Source organism: Salmo trutta, chromosome 29 (genome assembly GCF_901001165.1).
Source record: "Salmo trutta chromosome 29, fSalTru1.1, whole genome shotgun sequence".
Taxonomy (NCBI): domain Eukaryota; kingdom Metazoa; phylum Chordata; class Actinopteri; order Salmoniformes; family Salmonidae; genus Salmo; species Salmo trutta.
Genome location: NC_042985.1, coordinates 34,104,124 through 34,128,387, shown reverse-complemented (window position 1 = coordinate 34,128,387; position 24,264 = coordinate 34,104,124). Strand labels below are relative to the sequence as shown.

Below are 24,264 nucleotides of genomic sequence, written 5' to 3'. Positions count from 1 at the left end.
GGTGAAGTAAGTGCAAAACAGAAACTGACATTCTGTTCAGGAACCAACATTTCGCATTATTATTACACATATATGACTGACAAACTTCTAGACTAACATTGAGGTGACTAAATTTAAAAAAAAATGATAAACTTGGTTCAAATGTATGCTAGGCCTCTAACAGGGACTCAGAGGTGAGGTTGTGAGGTGTTTATCAAAGGTTGCAGTCTAAAAATGGTATGAGACACTAGCAGTAAAATGATTTCCATACTTTTTCCAAGCAAGTTTGTTTGCTAGATACGTGTGGTAACTTGGTGATCATGTACTCAAGTAAGCAATTATACTACTCGTTTGAATCCCAGACAGTAAAACACGCTCATCTTCAAGTTCTGCAACAGTGTGAGAGCTAAATAACGTTTCCTTTCACAGTTCCATTGCCTCAACAACTTCTAGAGGACATGTTTTGGCAATAAAATCTACCGAATACGTTTCCATGTCATGTTCTTTTAAAGTGCCGTTATGAAACTGACAAAGTGAAATGAAAATCGCTTTTAATCGATTGTGCTGTCACAAGGAAGATATCGAAATGAAATGAAGAGTCGGTGCAGAGCAACGGAAAGCTAAAAACAGGATAAAACATCATGATTTTGATTTCTCAAAGAGCAATTACGCTGACACCTACTCTCTCTGTATTAAGCAACACAATCACGCCGTCACTCTCAAATCAAGACGTACTTGTATGTTCACTTAAAACTCACACGCCAAACAGTTTAGAAAAAGGCAGATGAAGATTCTAAAAGAGAATTAAAGTAGCCCTCGGGGCTCGTCTGAGTTACAAGCAATCTTCGTTCACACTTGAAACATCCTATGCCAGGCGCGTCAACAAATTAAAACGTTCGTCTCTGAGCGTTAACTTTCAAGACATACTGCACACAACTGCTTTCATCTCTTAAAGAGAGAGCATCACTGTCCTGCCCATCATTTGCAGTCTCATCTGCGTGGTTCTGTACCACGACGCAGTCTAAGGAAATACTGTCAGAGCCAACTTTGACCACTAGATGGCAGACTAAGCCTGTGTATGTCATGTACGCATTATATAATGGTAATATGATGGAACAGCCTGTTGGTTTATACTATTCTACGTCTACATCTATGCTTCACGCATACATCTCTCATTACTCAGCCATTCACTAAGGAATCCGACTAAATGTCTATCAACAGCTTCATTTTGGAATGCAGCCAATGGCATCCTGTCTAATATACGGAGCCCCTCCCCCTCCGCCCCTAAACAAAATATGTTGTCGTAGTCCACCTAATAAACAAACAAATGTTTTCCTTTACATAAAAAGTATCTGGTCTCTCAAGGGTGGCTTCTCCTCGTGATTTCCCTTCTAATTCTTCTTTTTTTTTTTTACTTCCAGTAATGAGTTACAGATTAAGCCCCATACTTGATTTTCACTGTTCATTAACTAAGCCACCTGGAATGTTATTATTTAAGCATGACATTTCTTCTCCCCCAACAACTGCCACTGCGAGCAGGAGATTTCCAGGCCAACTTTATAGATTCCTCATAACTTCCTCTCAGTTTTAATTTCCCATTCGTGTGCGGAACAGATGCACCTCACCAGCCAACCCAAGGACCTCGTTGACATTCCACTTGTGTCTGCCATCTTAAAAACAACTACCGCTTATCATACCAGGTCAGTACTGTTTCAATAAATACGATCTGGTCAACGCTGTAGACTACATACTTTATCATTATAATGTAAGGAATCCTACCATTAGGAAAAGTGTTACATGTATTATGCAAAAAGTAATAATATTGGAATGGGTAAATGCTACAATTTATACAACAGCATCAGGTCAGCAAGACTCTCTATATCTGTGACAACTGATTAGATCATTATTTGTATGAGAACGTATATATTTTACAGTGGATTGCAAAAAATGCACCGTAGTCAAAAGGACTATTGAAAATGCTGAAAGGGTGAGGACGCCCTCTACTGGTAAACGGTGAGATAACAGTCAGAATGGCCATTTACTGGAGAAGAGGGCCCTAGAAACCCAGGCATATGGTAAGAGGACACATAGCTCCAGGAGCCACCCTGTGTTAATACATGTGTCATGCTTAACAGAATGGATAAATGAATAGACGGACAGAACAATGGCCTAACACAAGGCTGAGAGCATGTGTTGTAAACCACCTTGGGAAATACTAGTGTTAGCGTGGGGGTCTCTAAGCAGTCTCTCACATCACATTCACAAGCCATTTTGCTGTGAAAGCCTCGCTAGTACGCAAACTACACAAGACTATTAAGCTAATCGGTTACTATGGAAAACAGTATAAATCCTTCTATTTTACATTGTGTTTTGCTCTGGATTTGTTACTGGTATGTAAAGGTTTGAGACGAAAATGTAGAATTCTGTTGAGGCCAAACTAAAGCAGGAGAAGTAATTCCCCCAGATAATCCTAGCCTCCATGTATTGTAGATTAAGTGCTAGTCTTCTAATGATGTGGGTTTGACTGCATGAGACTTGAGTTTAGCTGTAACATAAGTGCCATGGAAGTGACTGATGCCCTATGTACATTTGAGTGTGCTGCAGGCAAACAGGCAGTTACAATAGAGTACTGCCATTGAAGGTGCCTCTGAGGACTTTCTTCTCTCCCAGGCATCCTGGCGACAGTCGAAAAAGTGTTGTTTTTGGCAAAGGTAGGCCTCATTGTAAAGCCAGTATTTATAAATATGTAAATATGAACAGCACACACCACCGCTTGAGCGCGAGGAAGTGAACCCAAATCATATTTTTAGAAGGTTTTAATGAATACAGGATGTTTATGAATACCATTTGCTGTGATTCACAAAGACTAGAGGAATCCACATCCACCCCCATCCCTCAAAGCACCACTAAAGAAGAAAAAAAAAGCACATTTGCGGTGAGACACAGCAGGATTTTGTGTTTATGGCTGTTTCTGCTCAGATCCCCATTAGAAAGCACACTACTGCGTTAAAGGTGCACAAACAGTGACAAACTCCTGCATGTGGTAGCGGCACAATGAATAGGTTCCCAGCTATACTGCATCAAGGAAGAAGATTTGTGTTTCCTTTTTAGGTAAGACAAAAGTACAAAAGGAGAATCCATATATGCAGGGGGGAGGGGGGCTATTTTGCTCTATCTGATATTGTATTTTTAAAGAATGGCACTACACAATGTAGGTATTGTTGTTTAAGATTTGATTTGATGCGTTCCTCCTTACCCGTAGGTATTGTATGAGACATGGGCGTACAGGAAAAAGCTAGGTCTCGGTTGAGAAACAGTGGGCTGGAGTGAGTGCCCTCCCTCTCCCAGTCACTGTTTCTGAGACTAAGATGGTTGGATAGATAATACCTCCGCTGAGCAATTTAAGCCCAAACACTCTGATGCAACAATCTGTCTTCTTTGCCTGATAGCGTTCCCCCCCCCACCCTCTTTTCCAAATGACTTTCTTTCATATCTAATTATATTTGCTAATGATCTTAGAAGAGAATAATGGAATGTGCTTGATCTATTACCTTTTTTTTCAATACATAAATACAATACAGAGAGAATGGCTATTCAGACAGAAGAAGTATGCAAGATTGTAGTGCTTCTGATGGGCAAAATAACCCTCTGTGTCAGAGCGCTAATGGAGGGATTTGAACTCACAGATCACAGAACAGCGAGAGCGCTGCTCTGACTCTAAATTCAAACACGCAGTCACAATTTGCGCCTAAGTTGACAAACAAATAGCACATAGGCCCATTTTTGTGTCATGGTCGTGACTTGAGGGTTGACTGTGTGACTGACAATCAGTGGTGGAAAGGGTACCCACTTGTCATACTTGAGTAAAAGTAAAGACCCTTAATAGAAAGTGACTCAAGTAAAAGTAAAAGTCACCCAGTAAAATACTACTTGAATAAAAGTCTAAAAGTATTTGGTAAATATACTGAAGTATCAAAAGGAAATGTATTGATAACATGTACTTGTAAAAAGTATAAAAAATCAAAAGTATAAATCATTTCAAATTAATTTTATTAAGCAAACCAGACCGCACCATTTTCTTGTTGTTTTTATTTTACTGATAGCCAGGGGCACAATCCAACACTCAGACATCATTTACAAACAAAGCATTTGTGTTTAGTGAAGCCACCAGATCAGAGGCAGTAGGATGACCAGGGATGTTCTCTTGATAAGTGTGTGAATTGGACCATTTTAACTTTTGGGTGTCAGGGAAAATGTACGGAATAAAAACAACATTATTTTCTTTAGGAATGTAGTGAAGTAAAAGTTGTCAAAAATAGTAAAGTACAGATACCAAAAACGACTTAAGTAGTACTTTAAAGTATTTTTTACTTAAGTACTTTACACCAGTGCTGGCAAGGCATTAGCAGCCTGTTAGACCCAACAGTAAGGTGGGTTGTTTGAATGTGGCCCCAGAGGGCAGGACCCTCACCCTAACGCGTGTGAGTCTCAAAGCAGGATAAAGTGTTGCATGAGTAGGTTTGCACAATGTGGAGGGCAAACTTGACCATGTGATCACTGACTTTTTGCCTTTACCCTCCATTTTGTGTGGTAGAGCTACTGCTCAAGGCTCATCTATCTCTCTCACTCTATGCATGCCAGTGTGCCTCTCTTTGGGCCCTGCTAATGAATAGCCCTGCACTCCCTTGCCAAGCCCCGGTCCCCTCTTAATCCTCTCCTCCATTCTTCCCTCGGTCTTTTTCCCACAGGCAGCCGGACAGCCATGCCATGACAGACGCACTAAACCCCCCGCATTAATGGAAGGAAATGGCATTCGATCTCTATTTGATCTCCTAATCATTTCTGCTGAAATGATAATGAGCGCCCTTCCAATCTTCCCACAGAGGATAAAATAAATAGAAGAGATCCTCTCTGTACCCGAGAAATGATATCTCAGTCACCCCCCCCATGTACTCACAATCAACAAATAGCTCCCCTTTAAATAAGCAACATTTCAAATACACACACACAAACTTGCACACCCAGACGCACACGCACTGGCGACTGCTGTCTGTGATTCTTTTCAGCTGACATAATCCTGATTGATTCGTTCAGCAGATAAAAACTCTGTCCACTTCTGCCCTTTACTGCGGGAACATAATACCAGCCTTTATTCAGCAACAATGTAACATAACGGCGTTGGAATGTGCAACCCAAAAAAAAATCCCATTGCTTGTGGTTTGAGCACAAGCTGTAGTCTAATGTAGAAAGGGAGGGGGGAAAATAATGAACCACAGATTACCCAAGTGCGCTGGCGCTAACAAGGTCAACCAAAGGCTGTCGCTAAAAGTTTTTTTGTTGTCTTTGTAGAGGGCACATTCTGGTTGGTGGGACGAGCCGGGGATCTTCTGTACTCTACATTCCCCCCACCCCCCCACCCTCCACCCCGTCTCCATTGTAAAAGGAACCTTTTGTTTGGTAACAGGGAGAGGTGAGGTCATCTGTGCTCATCAGGCCTCATTTGAGTATGAATAATGTTTTTTATTCTATCAAGCCTGTACGCAGGGAGGACCTAGCTGTGCTTACATAGACCGCACACACTTCCTTCCTTCACTTACACATGGACTACAGGCTGGGAATGTTACCGTTACAGTTGTTAGTGATTTTCAATGGACAAGAATGTCTGTGACAAGCTACCGTACAGTACATGACTTCAGGGCTATAAAAAGGAAGATGAGATCACAACACCTGTCAAAATGAAGGTTTCAATTCCACAACATACAGACATGAAAGAGCATGCACGCACACACACACACACACACACACACACTCCCTCGAACACTGACACGTAGCGGCTAAAACAACATAAAGATATTCCGAGGCCCTCTCGCAGGCATGTCCTGTATTAATTGTCTGTGCTAATCTCACAGCTCTGGGCTCCCTCGAGTGTGTGGTATTATTCGCACTAGCATCGCGCCACTGCCATATCTGGTTACTAATTTTGTGTGGCGTCGCGCTGCGGTGGGAATGGAGAGGAACGCTGAAGCGACTCCGTCAGCCTGGGACGAGGTCCCCTCTGAGTGACGAGAACGACACTGTCTGTCACATCAGAGAAACGGAGGGGGGGGGGGGGGGGGTGAAAGACAGTGAGAGACAGAGAAAAAGAGAGAGAGATGAGGAGAAACAGAGTGGGCCTTTAATCCACCACAGTGGGCCTGTCACTGCACCTCCTCACAGGTTCCCTACTCTACTACTACAGACAGACCGAGCACAGGAACCTGCCTGCCGCTGAAGCACAGCGCTTCCTAGGGCAGGAATCACCCTACACTATAAGATGGGCTCCTAATGGATCAGGGACAGGAGTTTAAAATAAGAAAATAAGGCAGCTGGAGACTTGGGATGTGCTCAGTGATGAGGATTCAGACAGGGAACAGATCCCTTTCTCTGTGTTCATCGTAAACTTGGAATACGCCCGTGATTGTGGAAGCGTCAACAGTATGATACAGAAATGCGTCTTCTCAGACAAGCTCTACAGTGAATCATCTGAGGCTTACTATCGTAATAAGGACAATAAAGAGAGTTCACGGGCAAGAAGGGCAGCCTTCCCTGTAGCTCAGTTGGTAGAGCATGGTGTTTGCAACACCAGGGTTGTGGGTTCGATTCCCACGGGGGGCCAGCACAGAAAAAAAAAAATGTATGAAATTGTATGAAATGTATGCAATCACTACTGTAAGTCGCTCTGGATAAGAGCGTCTGCTAAATGACTAAAATGTAAATGTAAATGTAAATGTAAGATCAAACAGTAGGGTGACACCAGAAATGTCTCTGAATGCTACGTTGCACTAGCACTTTCTCTGTTGATCCCTCTCCTATCCTCCTCCTCCTTTTCCCCCGTTCTGCCTCCCACATCACCACAGTGTGCTGCAATGGAAAATCACGAGCACCTGGCTTGTTTTTTTTTTTTTAATATGATTTTGCAGACTTCCTCTGGTCTCTGATGATTCAACAGTTCCCGGTATAACATCTGCTACTTACTCTTTACTGGGTCTCAATTAAGACAGCGCTATTCATGAATCAACTTTTATTTATGTTTCTGTTTTTCACATATGTGCTCGAGAAAGAAGAGCCAAAAGGGCTCAAAGAAGATGTTTCGAATAAGGTCAAAAAGTGAGTAGACTTAGAGAAGCTCTGGCAGTGAGGGGACACGTATTAGAGGGAATAAAAACAACAACAGCTTTAAACCTACAAAAGCTGGGCTGTGAATTAGCATCCGCCTTTAAGAAGGGACCAAAGAGAAGTGGTGATATGATTATGTAAATGAAAACAGGATTTCCTGCTTGCTGGAAGCATTTCTGACCCATTCTCGTTGCAAATCCTCCATTTAAGAATAATTCCCGAAGGGAACCCCTCCGTTGCTTAACGGGATAATTATGATATACGAAACCTTCCAGGACCCCCCCCCCCCCCCCCCCCCTCCTATTTCTCCAGCTCAGTCTTCCTCTCCCTCCCTCTCTTACTCTGCAATGGTCAGCCAGCACCTCCAGAAGGCTCATTGTTTCCGCTCCAGTAACAGAAACAGTGAAAGAAACAGAAGATTTTCTTCTGCAACTACGTTTGACGTAAACAGGTTGTTAATTCTACAGCTTCTTTAAATGGGGGGGGGGACATGTCCAAATATACTGACAGACACCATCTCTGTTTTTAACTCAAGACCAATTACAGATTATTATTGTTCTGGTGAAGTCCAATTCAACTTGAGGGGTATTATAGTACACATCTACATTGGGGCATTGAGTTTAACACCATATGAAGCAATTTAAAAAAATCTCTAGTGGACTGTTTGGACTTTACTTCCTGGTGAATCCTTAGCCTCTGCTACAGCACAGTATCTCTAACCGCTGGCCTTAAGCAGTGACACCCTGCTCTTCATGATTAGGCCAGCTCCTCCCGCTAGGATCTTTCCTATTACCCCTCTCAGTCAGCCTGTAACATGTGACCTCAGCGTGGGGAGAAGGGATGTGGAATTGTATCACATATTACTGAGCTCTCAAGGTACGTGTGTGGCGGAGCGTTGGGAGGCAGTGTGAAAGGCAGCCTCTTCAGGTTTAGGTGTGGCTTTGTGTGTGCGTCCTTCGGCCCACGGTGGATGAACGCCACTGTCTAGCCTTAAACACTCAGTGAGAACGGAGGGACTAAAGCAGCCGTGACCAGAGGCTATCAACCCCGGCTACAGTCCCCTTTGTGATCTGACACAGCCCGTACAATATTACACACACACAGAAATCCCTTTAAAAAAAAACGATACATGAAAAGGGCGAAGAGAAATCACTCCGGTACAAACATGTCATATTCAGATCTACAGTTTAATTGCAGGCTAGGCCGTTGTTTAGTTTTTTATTTACTTTAAAGACGTTGTTAGAGAGCAAGATGTCAAACTATTCAGTGCTGGTGTAAGCACTTACAGAAAGTCTTTTTTTTTCACTTGACGCGGCCGTAAACAGTCGAGAAAGATCAAAACTATTCATCTGAGACCAAGACTCCATTTTGAGATGACAGATATGGCAAAAGTTTTCCGTGAGATTGTGTGTGAAAAGGGAAACAGATTCGGAGAGCGAAGGCAAATCAAAGAAAAGACTTTCGACGTATAAAGATGTGATCGCTGAGGAACGTTGCACAAGGGGACGTGTCCTGTTAAAGTTCTCTCCTTTTTTTTCAGAGGAGGTTGGGTGGGGGGGGGGGGGGGGGGGGGGGGGTGGAAGAGGAGGTGGGGCCTCTGTAGTGAAATGGCCCCCTACGCAAACTCACCACAGCCAAAAAAAAGGAGATGTTCTCTTTCACTCCGGAGCGATAATGTGTAATATCAATTATTTATCTCCAAACACTGTTTATGAAGCTGGGGTGGCGGTTCTAATAAGCAGAAAGCGGAACATAAAATTGCACAACACGGACGAGGTGTTTTTCAGAATCATTACTTTGTGTGCGCTTCTAATTGAGTCCTCATAAATGACCAAGTAGGTAAAGCCTTGGTGATGATTGTCCCTGCTCTTGGCCAGTACCGTGCCCTTGGAGGGACTAGACAAGGTAGCGACACCCTCAAGAGGAACACTTCATTGCTCTGTGCATGACACTCTGTCTGATGTGGACTGTGTCTTACAGTACAGGTAGACAACATGACTGAGATAAGGATGAGAAAGGACCCGCTGGGCACGGACGTCAATTCAACATCTATTCCACGTTGGGTCAACGTAATTTCATTGAAATGATGTGGAAACAACGCTGATTCAACCAGTGTTTGGCCAGTAGGGAGAGATGAAAGGGGAGTTTACTCTCCAGACATATTGATTGAACAACTCAAAAATACAGTGTTCTTCAGTTTCTATGGCGCACATTTCACAAGTATAAAATATGATCAACATTGCCATTAGTTGACTCATTTCCAGGATGGTAATGCAGGAACAAGTCTAAAGGTGATGCAGAAACAAGTCTAAAGGTGATGCAGAAACAAGCCTAAAGGTAATGCAGAAACAAGTCTAAATGTAATGCAGAAACAAGTCTAAATGTAATGCAGAAACAAGTCTAAAGGCAATGCAGAAACAATCCTATTTTGATCACTCACTCCTCTCATTGTTCTGACATTGAAATCCATAACATTTCTTTTGTTCCTTAGCCTTCTCTCTCTTTTCCCAAGGCTGAGAAACATCAGACATGAGAACCATTTACCCGTTTCTAATATAAAAACTCGGGAAATGTACCTGGGATTATAAGTCATTGACAAATAACCTTGCTGAGAGATGCAAACTAGATTTTGTTCAAAGCTCTCCGACAGCCTCAACAGAGATTAGTTCAGTTCTTACCAGTTCAGTGATGTCACGGGGGAAATGTGTTTAAAGCCACATTGATTTATTGAAAGATTTCCCAATGAGAAGACGTCTCTAGACTTAGCGGCGAGTTTGTGTGCGCGCACGCTTGTGAGTGTGTGTTTCTGCACCTCAAATAAATTAAACAAACTGCAAAGAACTGAGAACAGAGAAGACATATTTTTGAACAAATTAAGAGCAGAAGTTACACTTAGAGACTGCCGTTTGATGGCTGAGACAACCACTTTTCCTTTGTCGTTTTCTCTCTCTCCGTTTACCACATGCTGTTTATCCTGCTGAAAACAGTGATTGTACAGCGCTGAGACACACAGGAGAGCTGACGAGGTTGTATAATAAGGCTTCTTTGTTCCCCTCGGGGAGTGAGCACAGCATTCATTTTACAATATTACCTTTTTTAAGAGTAATTATGAGCATCTGGTGCAGGGGGCTGTGGGAAACAGTGGGCTGTACAGTCCAGTCGATGAGTGGCCTGAAGTGGATGGGACCTGAACCCTCAAGATGTCACCCCACACAACTGTCAGGGTGGATGACGTTAACCCCCTCCCTCTCTTGATCACGAGCCCTCTCTCCCTGGTCTCCCTTTCTCTCTGCTCTCTCTCTCTGGTTCCCTCTCTCTGTCTGTATCTCTCTCTTTTTCTCGCTCTTTCTCTCAATCTCCTGCTGCTTCCTTTTAACTCATGAGGTCAGACGGAACCCCTGGGCAGTTCTCCCAGAATTCTGTGCCTGGTGAAGTCCTGCAGAGTGCCTTCTGGAACTATGGAGTGACCGCCAGAAGCACACTGTTGAACTAACCCTACCAGCAAAAACCTGATCATATCCATCCATAATAAATGCCCCAAATATGTTGAGATGAAGGTCAAGCAAGGGCATTTTAAGTTCTGTATTCAAGCAACTATGCCCAGATATTTCTTTCAGACTAACGTGATGCCCTCGGATGACGGGAAGGCACATCGATGGCTGCCGTTCGCCCCCCTGCCTTCTCGCTGCTCTCCAGGCGTGGGAGGATGACAGCACAATGATCCCTTGTCCAAATGAAAGGCTTTGTGTATTCATCTATAACTGCCCACCATGCAAAGATAACCAGCCACACTCAGGATCAATATAGAACAGACAGAATTAAAAACAAAACTGCAACAGAAGATGGAGAATGTGTCTCTCCTCTCCTTTTCTTTGTGGACAAAGAAGATAAAGAGAGGAGGGGCTGACTGTTCGACTGACAGGAGTCGGACCAGTAGAGAGATCAGTGAATGCGTCGAGTAACTTTAAGTTGAGGTTATTTCAAACTCCTAGTATCACATCTTAATTCTCTTATCTGTAAATGTAACCGGTTAACAGAGATCTGACATGCTTTTATATCAACGTATGAAACCGAGCAGGCGTACTGTCTGGTTGGACTGTTGGGTTATCGCAGAGAGACAGGAGTGAACTTTTGGGGCGGGCGGGTGGACGCCTTTAAACAGAGGCAAGAGAAACACGGCTCTGCGGCAGTGAACAAACACAGCCTCTCCAGCTAAAAAGCGCGCCAGCCAAACACGGGATCAAACAGTCCAGCGTTTGGGTGTAACGATATCGACAGAATGTCAAGCACACAACAAGGTCTGGAAAAAAGGAGGGGCGGGTGGCTAGGGTGGTGTGTGTGTATAGTCAAAAAGACATACAAACACAAACACACACACACACACACACACACAAACATCCTTGCCTGTCAATCAGCATAATACAATACGGCTACAATCTAGCGTAACATAAATGCTAGCGGTGGAGAACAAACGGCAAAGAGAACGCTTAGATGAGGAAACAAGCAGACGATTAAACTGAGTTCCATAAAAATAAAAACTAATTTAAAAATTCTTAAGCGGGTATTAAAAACATGTACAGTTGAAGTCGGAGGTTTACATACACCTTAGACAAATACATTTCAACTCAGTTTTTCACAATTCCTGACATTTAATCCTAGTAAAAAGTCCCTGTTTTAAGTCAGTTAGGATCACCACTTTATTTTAAGAATGTGAAATGTCAGAATAACAGTAGAGGGAATGATTTATTTCAGCTTTTATTTCTTTCATCACATTCCCAGTGGGTCAGAAATGTACATACTGTACACTCAATTAGTATTTGGTACCATTGCCTTTAAATTGTTTAACTTGGCTCAAACGTTTCGAGTAGCCTTCCACAAGCTTCCCACAATAAGTTGGGTAAATTTTGGCCTATTCCTCCTGACAGAGCTGGTGTAACTGAGTCAGGTTTGTAGGCCTCCTTCCTCACACACACTTTTTCAGTTCTGCCCACAAATAATCTACAGGATTGAGGTCAGGGCTTTATGATGGCCACTCCAATACCTTGACTTTTATCCTTAAGCCATTTTGCCACAACTTGGGAAGTGTGCTTGGGGTCATTGTTCATTTGGAAGACCCATTTGTGACCAAGCTTTAACTTCCTGACAGATGTCTTGAGATGTTGCTTCAATATATCCACATAATTTTCCTCCCTCATGATGCCATCTATTTTGTGAAGTGCACCAGTCCCTCCTGCAGCAAAGCACCCCCACAACATGATGCTGCAACCCCCGTGCTTCACTGTTGGGATGGTGTTCTTCGGCTTGCAAGCATCCCTCTTTTTCCTCCAAACACAACGATGGTCATTATGGCCAAACAATTCTATTTTTGTTTCATCAGACCAGAGGACATTTCTCCAAAAAGTACAATCTTTGTCCCCATGTGCAGTTGCAAACCGTAGTCTAGCTTTTTTATGGCGGTTTTGGAGCAGTGGCTTCTTCCTTGCTGAGCGACCTTTCAGGTTATGTCAATATTGGACTTGTTTTACTGTGGATATAGATCTTTTTGTATCTGTTTCCTCCAGCATCTTCACAAGGTCCTTTGCTGTTGTTCTGGGACTGATTTGCACTTTTCGCACCAAAGTATGTTCATCTCTAGGAGACAGAATGCGTCTCCTTCCTGAGCGGTATGAGGGCTGTGTGGTCCCATGGTGTTTATACTTGCGTACTATTGTTTGTACAGATGAATGTGGTACCTTCAGGCATTTGGAAATTGCTCCAAAGGATGATCCAGACTTGTGGAGGTCTACAATGTTTTTCTGAGGTCTTGGCTGATTTCTTTTGATTTTCCCATGATGTCAAGCAAAGAGGCACTGAGTTTGAAGGTAGGCCTTGAAATACATCCACAGGTGCACCTCTTATTGACTCAAATGATGTCAATTAGCCTATCAGATGCTTCTAAAGCCATGACATAATTTTCTGGAATTTTCCAAGCTGTTTAAAGGCACAGTCAACTTTGTGTATGTAAACTTCTGACCCACTGGAATTGTGATACAGTGAATTATAAGTGAAATAATCTGTCTGTAAACAATTGTTGGAAAAATTACGTGTGTCATGCACAAAGTAGATGTCCTAACCGACTTGCCAAAACTATAGTTTGTTAACAAGAAATTTGTGGAGTGGTCGAAAAACTAGTTTTAATGAAGCCAACCTAAGTGTATGTAAACTTCCCACTTCAACTGTAGATTGTTTTAGTAATTCCTCTCGCATGGGATTTCAACAGGACATATAAATCAGCAGCCAACTCAAAGGTGCCTATGGCTTGCTCATGTACTTCCACATCTAAAGTATCTTAATGGATACTGCTAGAGCTCTCTGCTGGAACACCACGACAGTCTATCAACTGTGTCCAAAACAGATATTTTAATTTAAAAAAACTCAAAACTTCTATGAGGATTTGATCAAATCCAGAGTTGATTTAAATAATGATTTGGATGGAAAGAACTGATCCTGTGGTAACTTTCACCACATTCCCAATAGAAATAGTGTAGAAACCCAAAACGTGGTTAGTCTGTATTCTGGACGGGGCCTGCTTCTTGTCTGTAATCAGACGTGTCAAAGCCTCCTGCTGACAGGTCCCAGAGTCCTCAGCACTGTCGCTCACAGACTCAGAGTTTGATGTCCCACGCTGGTGGACACATTCTACATCCTCCATCACATGCTTCTGATTTACAGTTTGGATCTAAGAATGGACTGACTGGCTATCATCTAAACATGATACCCCCTTAACCTAACAACTCTGCTGAGGTTGGAGTGCCCGTCTCTGACCTCTAGGTGGTGCTAAACTTTTAGATGTGGTGAGCCTGGGAGCATGTGGGTGTATTTTCGAAAGACAATAAAAACATTAATTTGCCCTGAAATGATTCCTGACGTAAATGTAAAATGGTGCCCATTGGAACCCAGTAATGAAGCATGCGGCATCTCTGCAGCTCCTAATTTGACTAGTTAAACGACTCCATTACGTGTCTAACAGACAGAGGCAAATCATTTCTGGTCAGTTGAGGCTCACTTACCCACATCGTTGTGCTGGGGAAATGTAAAGACCTGTGTCTACTCTCCCCTTTTGTCTTTTGCCTTTTTAGTCATCTGATTACAGTACCCCCCCCTCCCCTCCCGAAAAATAAACTGATAGAAAAACACTTGGGAATGTGGTGGCACGGGCCTGAAAATCCATTAGTATATATAAGGCGCATGGCACAGTATCTGTGTATGTTTGTCTGTAAGTAGATCACCATGTTAATTACTCAACCCAGATACAGGATCAACGTATAGGCACACATACTAAAGAAATGAACAGACAAACAAAAGCCACAATCTGTGTCAGTATTTTCCATCCCAAAAAATGGCATATTTAATGCAGATTTGTGTAATCCTAACCTTGACGCGGAATTGGATTTTGCCGTCAGTGTAAAAACAGACAGAGAGAGCAAGAGAGAGAGAAATATTACAATATATTGAATTATTAAATAGACTGCCTGCTGTCCGTCACTGTCACTTAACACGTGTTGATGGTGAAGTGCTGTCCTACCAGCCACTGCGTGGACATCTGTTACTAAAATGAGCACCCACCTACTCCCACCCCCCTCCCCAAATCTGTATGCTATTGAAATGTATTAATTTGTTTGTTTGTTCATGTTGAAAGCTACTACAATGACCACACACAAGTGAACATCTACAAACACACACACACACAGAACACACCGTTCCTTTTTAACACTAACAATCCTTGGAGACGGTTCATAAGGGGCCGGCTTGTCGTAGCATGTCAGGAAATCAGATTCAGTGTATTCTTCCCTTTCATGGGACACAGCAGCAGATGCAGAGCAATTTACAACCGCATCCATCCCTATAACCTCCCACCCTTAAACAGCAACATCCCCAATCCACTCCTTCTTGTCTCCGTAATTGACAAGTTGCAGAGTGGAGAAGAAGAAAAAAAACTGAAGGGGCTAAAGACGCCTATATTTGAAATTACTTCCCTTGTACACCTGAATAACTGCTCATATTAGAGAACACTGTTGTCAAGCTGATGCTATGTGTGTATACATGTGTCTGAATTATATTATAGGGGCGGCAGGTAGCCTAGTGCTTAGCGTGTTGGGCCAGTAACCGAAAGGTTGCTAGATCGAATCCCCGAGCTGACAAGACAAAAATATGTCGTTCTGCCCCTGAACAAGGAAGTTAACCCACTGTTCCTAGACCGTCATTGTAAATAAGAATGTGTTTTTAACTGACTTGCCTAGTTAAATAAATAAAATGTAAAAAAATGTGACTGTACATGAGTATATGTCTTCTCCTATCCAAAGTAGTGGACATATATCGCATTACAGTAGTTCAGGCCTCCTCTGAAACGACTGCATTGACTTCCAGTCCTTTGTGGGGCTTGTCATAAGAACAGTTGAAAGACCATAGCGACTGGACCTGTAGTCACATGGTGTGCTGCTAAGGTGTGCTGCTGACACATGGTGGCCTATGCAGGTGACGGTGTGTTCATAAGCAGCTCTGTGAGTTGCCATGCCTCCGATTAGCATATAAATCAGTTGCTCTAATTACATCATATTAGCAGGACAAGGAGAGAGGAACTTATATATATATATGGTGTGGCGTGATGAGCATTGACCACTGCGTGTGCTTGTAATCTGGCACTTCCTGGAACACATGGAAAGTGCAGCAGACCGGAAACCACAGATTAGGAAGGTACTGGATACACTAACGCCACGTTCACCAGGGCTTAAAGTATAATAGACTGACTAGTCATAGGAAAGATATAAGCCCCTTGCGTCTGTTCCCGTAGCATGACACGTGCCCACAAGAGGATGCGGGGTGTTTCTGGGGATAGGGTTATGAGGAGACGGATGTGCCCGGGTTGTGCTTCAGCTCGGTAGGACGATTCCCGACTGACTGACTGAAGACGAGGGCATATCATGAAGACAGAGTCCGTCTCAATGGATTGACGTGGTTGTTGGGGACTGAATCCAACGGAACATGACGCCCTAAAAAAAAATCCACGTACTGCACTATTGATCCAGACCACCCATCCATCCATCCACCCCACCTCCTATAGATTGTGGGATAGTGAGGGCCCAGGGGGCACCACCGTCAGTTAGTCCCCGTCAAGAAATGCCGGCCCTGGGTATACTCTGGTGCCACTAATGCCACCAGCTGCTACAGCACTGCCCTATGTGAGTAAGAGCAGGGCCTAAGTCTCCTGGACATAAAAGGCTTTAATGCGATAGGTAATTATGTAGTCTGATCTCATAGCCAGGGGATTTAAGAGCTAACTATACCACCAGCACCCGCCCTCCTGAAAACACATATCAATGTCTATGAATAACTGGATGATAGATAGACTGAAATAAAGATAGATACAGGAGATAGATAAGAGACAGGGATATTGAGATCCAGATAGAGATGCCGATGAAGATAGAGGAAGAGAGTGCGAGGGGGAGAGAGATAGAGAGACACGGATTTGTCATTGCGTTTAATGAGAAAAAGCACTCCACTTAGAATGAGGAACTTTCTCAAGTGACACGCAACAGGCTCTGATGTTAGATGCCCAATAGGAAAATGTTGTCGGGCCTCGTATCCTACAAGCTACATGTGTCAGACGTTAAATATACATCTCCAGCATTGAGGAGAATATGTCTGACTTTTATGTGCACAGACTGGCCTTTCTGAAGTCAAGTGGGGTGTTTTCATGGCTGGGCGCCCCCCAGTGCCCGCTTCCTCCCCCATCTTTAACGCTCACTGGCGTTTTTGACTGTTGATCCTCCTGAAGAGGACAGATCAAATATTCCACTCGAGTCGGAGCCTTCCGTTTCGGGCGCAGATATGATTGGGGTTGACGGACGGGCCTGGTTTGAAGTCTTAACAGACAGCTCTACTTTGATATCCTCGCTCCCAGTGTATCACCAAAGACACAGGGAAGAGAGGGGGGGAGAAGAGAACGAGAGAGATGAACAAAAGCATCTGTGGAGTGGTCAGGGCCAGCGGCAGCTTGAGTCGGAGGCTTTTTGAAGTCCCCCCCACCCCTCCTCGCCCCCAAAGCCCCTACTGCCTCCCCACTACTCTCTGTCTCTCTTGCCCTCGCTCTCTTCCCTAATGGTCTCTGGTAGCACCCATTGCTGACACACTAGTTGGTGCCGCTCCACGACACCACTGCTGAACCCCGTAGAGTTGTTCCCTACCTTTCAAGCGTATTTTAATCACAATAAACCCATAATCATAATTGCGTTGATTATAATCACGCAATAATTCTACATCAAGCCTATACTGACTGTAATTGCTTTTTCTAAAAGGTCCATTATTCGAATCAAATGTAGAGTAGTGTACAGTGATGGACACGAAATCATAGAATATTGACATTACCGTGAAGAAATGCTCACCTAAATATTAGATATACAGTACAACTGTGAGACAAAACAGATGTCCTTTGTCACGGTCGGAATGAAAGAGTTAACTGCTTTTTTTCCTATTGTAATTGTCTCCCTTATAAACAGATTTTGTTGCTGCTTAAAGTGGGCTCAAAATTAAAGCATATCGCTTTACACACATATTGCATGCATATTACGGAGCCCCAGCTGCCCGAGCCCTGCTCTTAAGAGCCATATGATTAAGTTAGTGGGGGTGTATCAGATAAGATTTAAGCATCCCCTCCTCATGGGCACCCCTTCGCATTTTACAGGGGACTTATTAAATGGGGGAAATGACATTATTTTCCTGAGTGTATGTGTAATTATTGCCACACACCTGTGACTCCTGCCATCTTTCGACGGGATGAGAGGAGGAAAGAGGGAGGGAGAGACACGGAGAAGGAGAGCGAGAAATGTCGTTTGGAGCGACGGGAGTTCTCATTTCGAGAAGAAAAAAAAAAGGAGGGAGAAAAAAAAGAGGGAGAAAAACAGAGAGCTTGTTAATCAGAGTCTTTCTGTCACTCGCAGTGCACTGGGATCCTAATGAACCGCACACTGTCAGTGACATCACATCCCCCTGATGGAGGGACATCTTTCAGCAGATCCAACCAACGCCGTCGTTCGGGAAAACGGGCACCAAAACAACAAACTGAAGTGGACAAAAGCTTTGCTGAGAAGATAGACTAAGAGAGGAGGGGCGGGGGAAAAGTCTTCGAAATCCATCCGTACATCGTTCTAAATTGTCAGTCCTTTTATTTGAACAAAACGTTGCTTGAAAAACACTGACATAGTATCCACAGCCAAGGTTTTGTCTCTCGCTGCCCTTTTCTGAAAATGACCACCCTGATTAAGGCAACATGTGAAATAGCACTCAGAAGACAAAGGAAATGACCTATTAAGATGGCGAAATGGTCTTCCTTCACGCCTGCTCCAAAAAGTGACTCACGACGTCGTAATTGTTTACCTTTGACACCGACCATAATTCTCCTCCGCTCGTCTGTAACAGAATATTTCAGCATCCCTTTCAGAAGCCACGCACTCTGTGTTCTCTCCGTCCTTACAGGGCGCCAGGGCCTCAAATGTCATCGCAGCACATCAGACCCTCTATGACTCCACGCCCCCCGTGTGAGCACATGAGAAAACGATGGCAAAGAAAGGAAATCAAATCTGAAAGTCGGGAATGAACAAAGTCATTAAAGAGACTCTAGTCTTGTTGATAACCATCGGCATATTGTCTGGGTCACTTAGCATGACCTTCTTTAGCTAGCTGATTTCTATAAACGTTTTTTTTTTTTTTTGCTTTTGACATTTTGGATCGGGTGTGAGCAAAAACAAATCACGTCAAGGTTTTACTGTCAATTCTGTTTTCCTGTGTGGCTCTAAAAGTAGGGAAATAGCAGTGTTTGGTGTAATGTTTAATAGAAAACAGATGGTTGCCGATGTAGGGCCTTGCAGTGGTGGTGACATGCCTTTAATATTTTAGAGTGGTCTTGCTGTAAATGTTGAAGCAGCTGTTTCCTCCCGTTGTAAAAATGTGAGTTTTAATTCATGATTGACAGCTATTGGATTTACTGTAAATTCCAGAAATGAATATGGAAGCGATGAAAAGAGAGAGGGGTGGGCGAGGGGGACCGGGGGTAGATGGGGAGCGGGGGTTTGGCGCTGTTTGGCACTGAATATATTCCTCTCAGCCCAAACCCTGTTTATTTTCTACTTTTTATTTTTTAAACCACTGAGCCACAGTCTGTTTAAACACAAGGCTGTGTATCCAGCTCTATACGCACTGATATTCAGATGTACAGGAATATTAAAATATGAGCGAGCGAGGAGAGGGTGGAGAGAGAGAGAGGAAGAGAATGAGGTAGGGTGGAGGCTGGAGTTCTATTTGTATGTGTTTGTTTAGCTGCTGTTCGTTTAGTTTTAATGTCAGCCGCAAGAAGAGTTCCCCTGATGCTCATGGTTGATTGTCATCAATTCGCTTCTTGGCATTTAAACCACCTGCTTCAAATACAGGTATTTGAAGTGCAAATACACTGCATATGCCCAGACAAATTAAAAAACATGGAGTAAACACTTTTGAAGTCAGAACTTTTTACAATTTTTTTCATCAGGGAGTTGCACTGTCAAATATTATTTTCTTGAGGAGGAAGGCAATGCCAGACAGATAATGCATTTCACAGCGAACCTGCATAATACTAACTGGTTATATATTTATTTATGGTTTTGTTCACAAGGCATACAAAAAGGTTGTGTTTTATCTTACCCCGAGCTCGATTGTTGTGCCTCTCGAGGGTGTTCGATTAAGTGGTGGACACAGTGAGGAAAATATATATTTTTCTTTTTTTTCATGACACTACTGTTATTTAAACATCAATAGCCATACATCTTCTTAAACATTGGCTCACTCTCATATGGATATTTGTAGATGATCATTACTTTTACCTCCATATGCTTTGTCTTCCTGCGTCAGCTCCTAGTTGTAATATCCAATATTGCTGCCTCTGCATTCAGCCAAAGCCAATGGCCCTTGTTCAATTCATTTAATTGTATCAGTGAATCCAACTCTGCCCAGTACGGAAGTGACGACATTAACGAGGACGTATTTGAATGAATTCAGAGCCTAAGATTGTGTAGCGCTAACCAAATTATAGCAGTTCCCCCCCCCAAAAAAATGTTGGCGTCTATATTTTTTAAAATCTCTTTCCCATTCAGACCCAGTTAAAGTGAATCCTGTGATAAGGATGAGCTTTTTAATCAGGCAGATGGGCAGCCAGAAAACACTGGGTCTGCACTGTCTCATCATCATCATGATCATTACCATCATCATCATCATCAGCAGCATCATGTGCATTTCTATCAAACCGTCTGATGAAACAATGACGATGGCATCAAGCTAACAGTCTGGAACATAGAATCTACTTCTAAAACTTCAGGTATGCTGCCTTACACTTTCCAAAAAAAAAAGAGAGCGAGAGAGAGAGAGAGAGAGAGAGAGACTGCTGCCCAAATGCTCTCTTTTCCTCTACTTTTGATAAAGTTGCTGAATGTTGTTTTTCAAATTAACAAGCAGGCTTTTCATTTTGTCAGATGAAGAGGAGGAAAAGGGGGGGGAACAGTGTTGATCATGAAACAGATTCATTAGCACTAGTGAAATCCACTAGTCCTCGTCTGCCTACGTCCTGCACGCCACACCTTGCAGCTTATTGATTTGCTTAAAATACAAGCTGACGAGCTTGGGACATGGCAGGGATCGGCAGGGTTCTCTCCATGAAACGGCTGTCACTCCTGTTGACGAGCACAACGCCAGCAGATGCAAGGCGATGTTGCCACGATTGTTCACGGGCCTGTCAACAACGCCAGACAGAAGCCCTGACGAGGTGTTACCTAATTGTGTTTTAAAAAGCGATGACACTTTGTCTAGTTCTCTCGATACGTCTCTTAATGCAATTAAACATCCTAAAAAAACAAGGTATGGAAGTGTGGGGAGGGATGGGAGGTAGTGTACAGTGGGGGGGGGGGGGGGGAGGGGGGGTATGCAGTATGCACGGACTACCTGCAGAGTGTAGCCATCCAAATGAGAACATAATAAAAACATCAGAGAAAAGGGCTATTGTCTCGGAGATGACAACAGCATTAGAAAGTCAGGTAATTAAAAAACGAACTTAGTGTTTTGCCAAAGTGGCCGTCATTGTTGAAGTTGAAGTTTAGCAGAATTCTTTCCCACTTATTGTTCCTCCATATTGCAAATAATGAGGCAGAAAAGACAAAAAGAAAACAATAACAGCGAAGAAGAAGAAGAAAACAAATCTATCAAATTATTAAAATGAAAAGTTGTTCTGTCCTCAAGGACACAGAGTTCTCAAGCATTCTGTTGTAGCTGTCCAGTAGGAAAAATGAGACATCTTGGACGGGAAGCAAATGAGAGGAGGAGGGAGAGGGAAAAGACAGAGAAATAAATCCCAACTCCCATCTGATGACCAGCTTGTCTATAATACTGAATCCCTGTCTTTTGCCAAGTCCTCGTGATACAGAAATATGATAAGTGCAGATTTTGAAAGATTCTTTCCGTTTTTCTCCCAGGCCTTGGAGGAGAGATGACAACATGCATGCCATGAAAAATCAGGTGCCTATTTTAGTCTCTCTCACCCATTTTACATGATCAGAGATTCAAATGTTAAAAAAGAGAAGAAAAAAAGATGTTGCATTCATCTTGTATTTTTTTTCTTCCAACAATAACAGGACAGATGATGCGGCCATCTTGAGATCGTTTGTCATCTGTCAGCCTCCGTTGACCTTGCAACAAACAGAGAGGTGCTGATACCATCTTTACTGAAAAGGAGCGCTGTTGTTTTTTGGTAATAAAGACACATTTTGCCTTCCATTTGCACTGCCAGTTAAAAGCGCACAAACAAGGAAATCCATTATGGAACGCTACTTATAAGTGTGACCAATCCTTGTTCAGTCAATTAGAGAGGCTGAAGCCCGGGAATATGATGTTTGTCTGTTAGCATCTGTGGCATACAGATCAGCCTGGATTTGACGATGGAGAGGGAGATTTGGTTTGCTTTCTTTTTAAGAGGGGGAGAGAGATGGAGGGATGAGGAAGGGAGGGCAGTGCAGCCGAGCTCTGCTTATCTCTTTTCTATTTCGCTTTTTTTTCTCCATTTCCAAACGCATTAATGTGCACAGCTATGCGCTTTGCCATTGTTCTGTGTTTAAAAGCTTAAAGAATGTGTTTGTATAACTGGCAAAACTAGTGGTGCGGAGCTCGTCAAAAGCGTGTACTTAAAGTTGGTAGGAAAATAGGACACAAAGGGTGATGTATAAAACTTGGTTAATAAGAGAAGCTTCCCAGAATGAGCTGAGATGAGGTTTCACATTAAAAAAGATGTATCTTAAAGTACGGTGTTAATCCACATCTTAATCCCGCCACCCTTTTTTCCCCGCGTCCAATAAAAACTATTAACCATAAAGTTCTTACAATTTCTGGAAACTGGTGCATGCTGGGCTTGATTTTACAAGAGTTTCTGCCTCGTGAATCCTGAACCCAGAATTCATCCTCAGCTAGGAGGCCACGTTTCAGAACAGATAACTACACAGCAGCACACGTTTCTAATGGGGAATAAAATGCCACATCGACGTTATCAAATGGAGTTTCTTTTTTGGCTTTGTGGCTGAATCATATGAAAGACTGTGCGTATATACACAAATGTATGCATGCATGTGGGCTTTTATATTATTATTCAAATGATTATTTACAACATGCAGGCTACTGCAGTACTACAGACTCACTACAGTGCAACAAGCTACTTCAGTGATGAAGCATATGGGTGGATGTAGAGCCCAGCCCACTTCATTAATATTGTATTCTTATTTTGTGCGTGTCTGTGTTTGTGTAAAACACAGAGAGAGAAATAAAGAGAGAGTGAGAGATAGAGAATGAGAAAGGGAGAGAGAGAGAGTGTGTATTTGTGTTTGTTTTTTCTTTATGTTTCTCATTTCTGGGTATAATTCCATCTCACAAGGTTTCCTTTGGGATCGCTACTCATAACAGCAAATCAAATGCAGATTCATCCAGATGATGTCAAAAGCACTTTTTTTTCATAAAAACATAAAGCGAGAAACAGGCAATCAGTTATAAATTCTCAACCAAGTAATTGAACATGGTAAACTTTCAGATTTTTTCAAACTTGCATGAGTGTGTGAGAGAGTGAGAGAGTGAGATGGGATCAAGGGCCAGTTATTAGGTTTGTCAGGAAACAAAAGCCCCACTGTTGGAGACAGCTTAAGCTGAGCAGTTACTGTACCTTTCAAAACTAATATGTAACCATATCTGTTTTAAAAGGACGATTCATATTACTGTGAATGCAGGAGAAAAGTTGTTCCCATCTCCTAGCCCCAGGAAACTCGAGTCCAGGCCTAATGGCCCCTCAATTGGAGGGTGGCCTTTTGTGGAAGGCATCGCATTTGAAAAGATGGGAACATTAAAGTCTTGTAATGATGTAAAACATCTTCAGGTTTTTTTTGACAGTACAATGGCGCTTATTGTGCTTTATCGTAGCCGTGGCGACTCAAAGGTCATTTTGTATATGACTCTGTGGACAAGGGCAGCACTGAATGAAAATTAGGTTATACGTGATCAACTAAGTTATTAATCAGATTAAAATGGATTCTCTTTGGCTCCTAGTTAACAAGGCTCGGAGAGAGAGAAGAGAAATGAGTAAGAGCCAGAAAGAGAGAGAGAGAGAGAGAGAGAGGAAACAATAGAACACTCTTTTTTTCTCAGTCTGAGAAGAATGTAATTGTTTCAAACATGAAATCATCGTCAAAAAGGCAGGCGTGAAGCAAGAGCATACACATAACATGCCTGTATCTTCGGTAAAGCAGATGTCCTTGCAGTGCCTCTCTTATAGCCTCATCCTAGGTAACCTTTGTAATCCTGATTAAATGACTGTAATTAGAGCGACAACTAGTCCACCTCCCCCATATTTCTCCCCCCCAAAAAACAATGCACCATTCTAAATCCAGTCTATGGGATTTGCATGAAACAATGCAAAAGCGGGTGCTGTTTATTTCCATCTCTACAGAGGAATTAAGTGCTTTTTTTTTTTTTTTTACAGCTAATGTTATAATGTGGGCTTATTTCTTTAGGCAATAACGTTTCCCTCTTCGTGAAACGTCT

General features: G+C 42.8%; 1 protein-coding gene and 1 long non-coding RNA gene across 6 annotated transcripts in view; one reads left to right on the top strand and one right to left on the bottom strand.

Annotated features, from left to right (window-relative positions):
• znf536 (zinc finger protein 536) overlaps positions 1-24,264 on the bottom strand; it is a 183,489-nt gene that overhangs the window by 17,855 nt on the left and 141,370 nt on the right. The gene's annotated exons all lie outside the window — the stretch shown is intronic.
• Positions 1,027-22,555, top strand: LOC115167451 (uncharacterized). Its single transcript, XR_003870487.1, has 3 exons — positions 1,027-1,679; positions 21,663-21,705; positions 21,822-22,555. It is a non-coding gene; the product is annotated as an uncharacterized LOC115167451 (long non-coding RNA).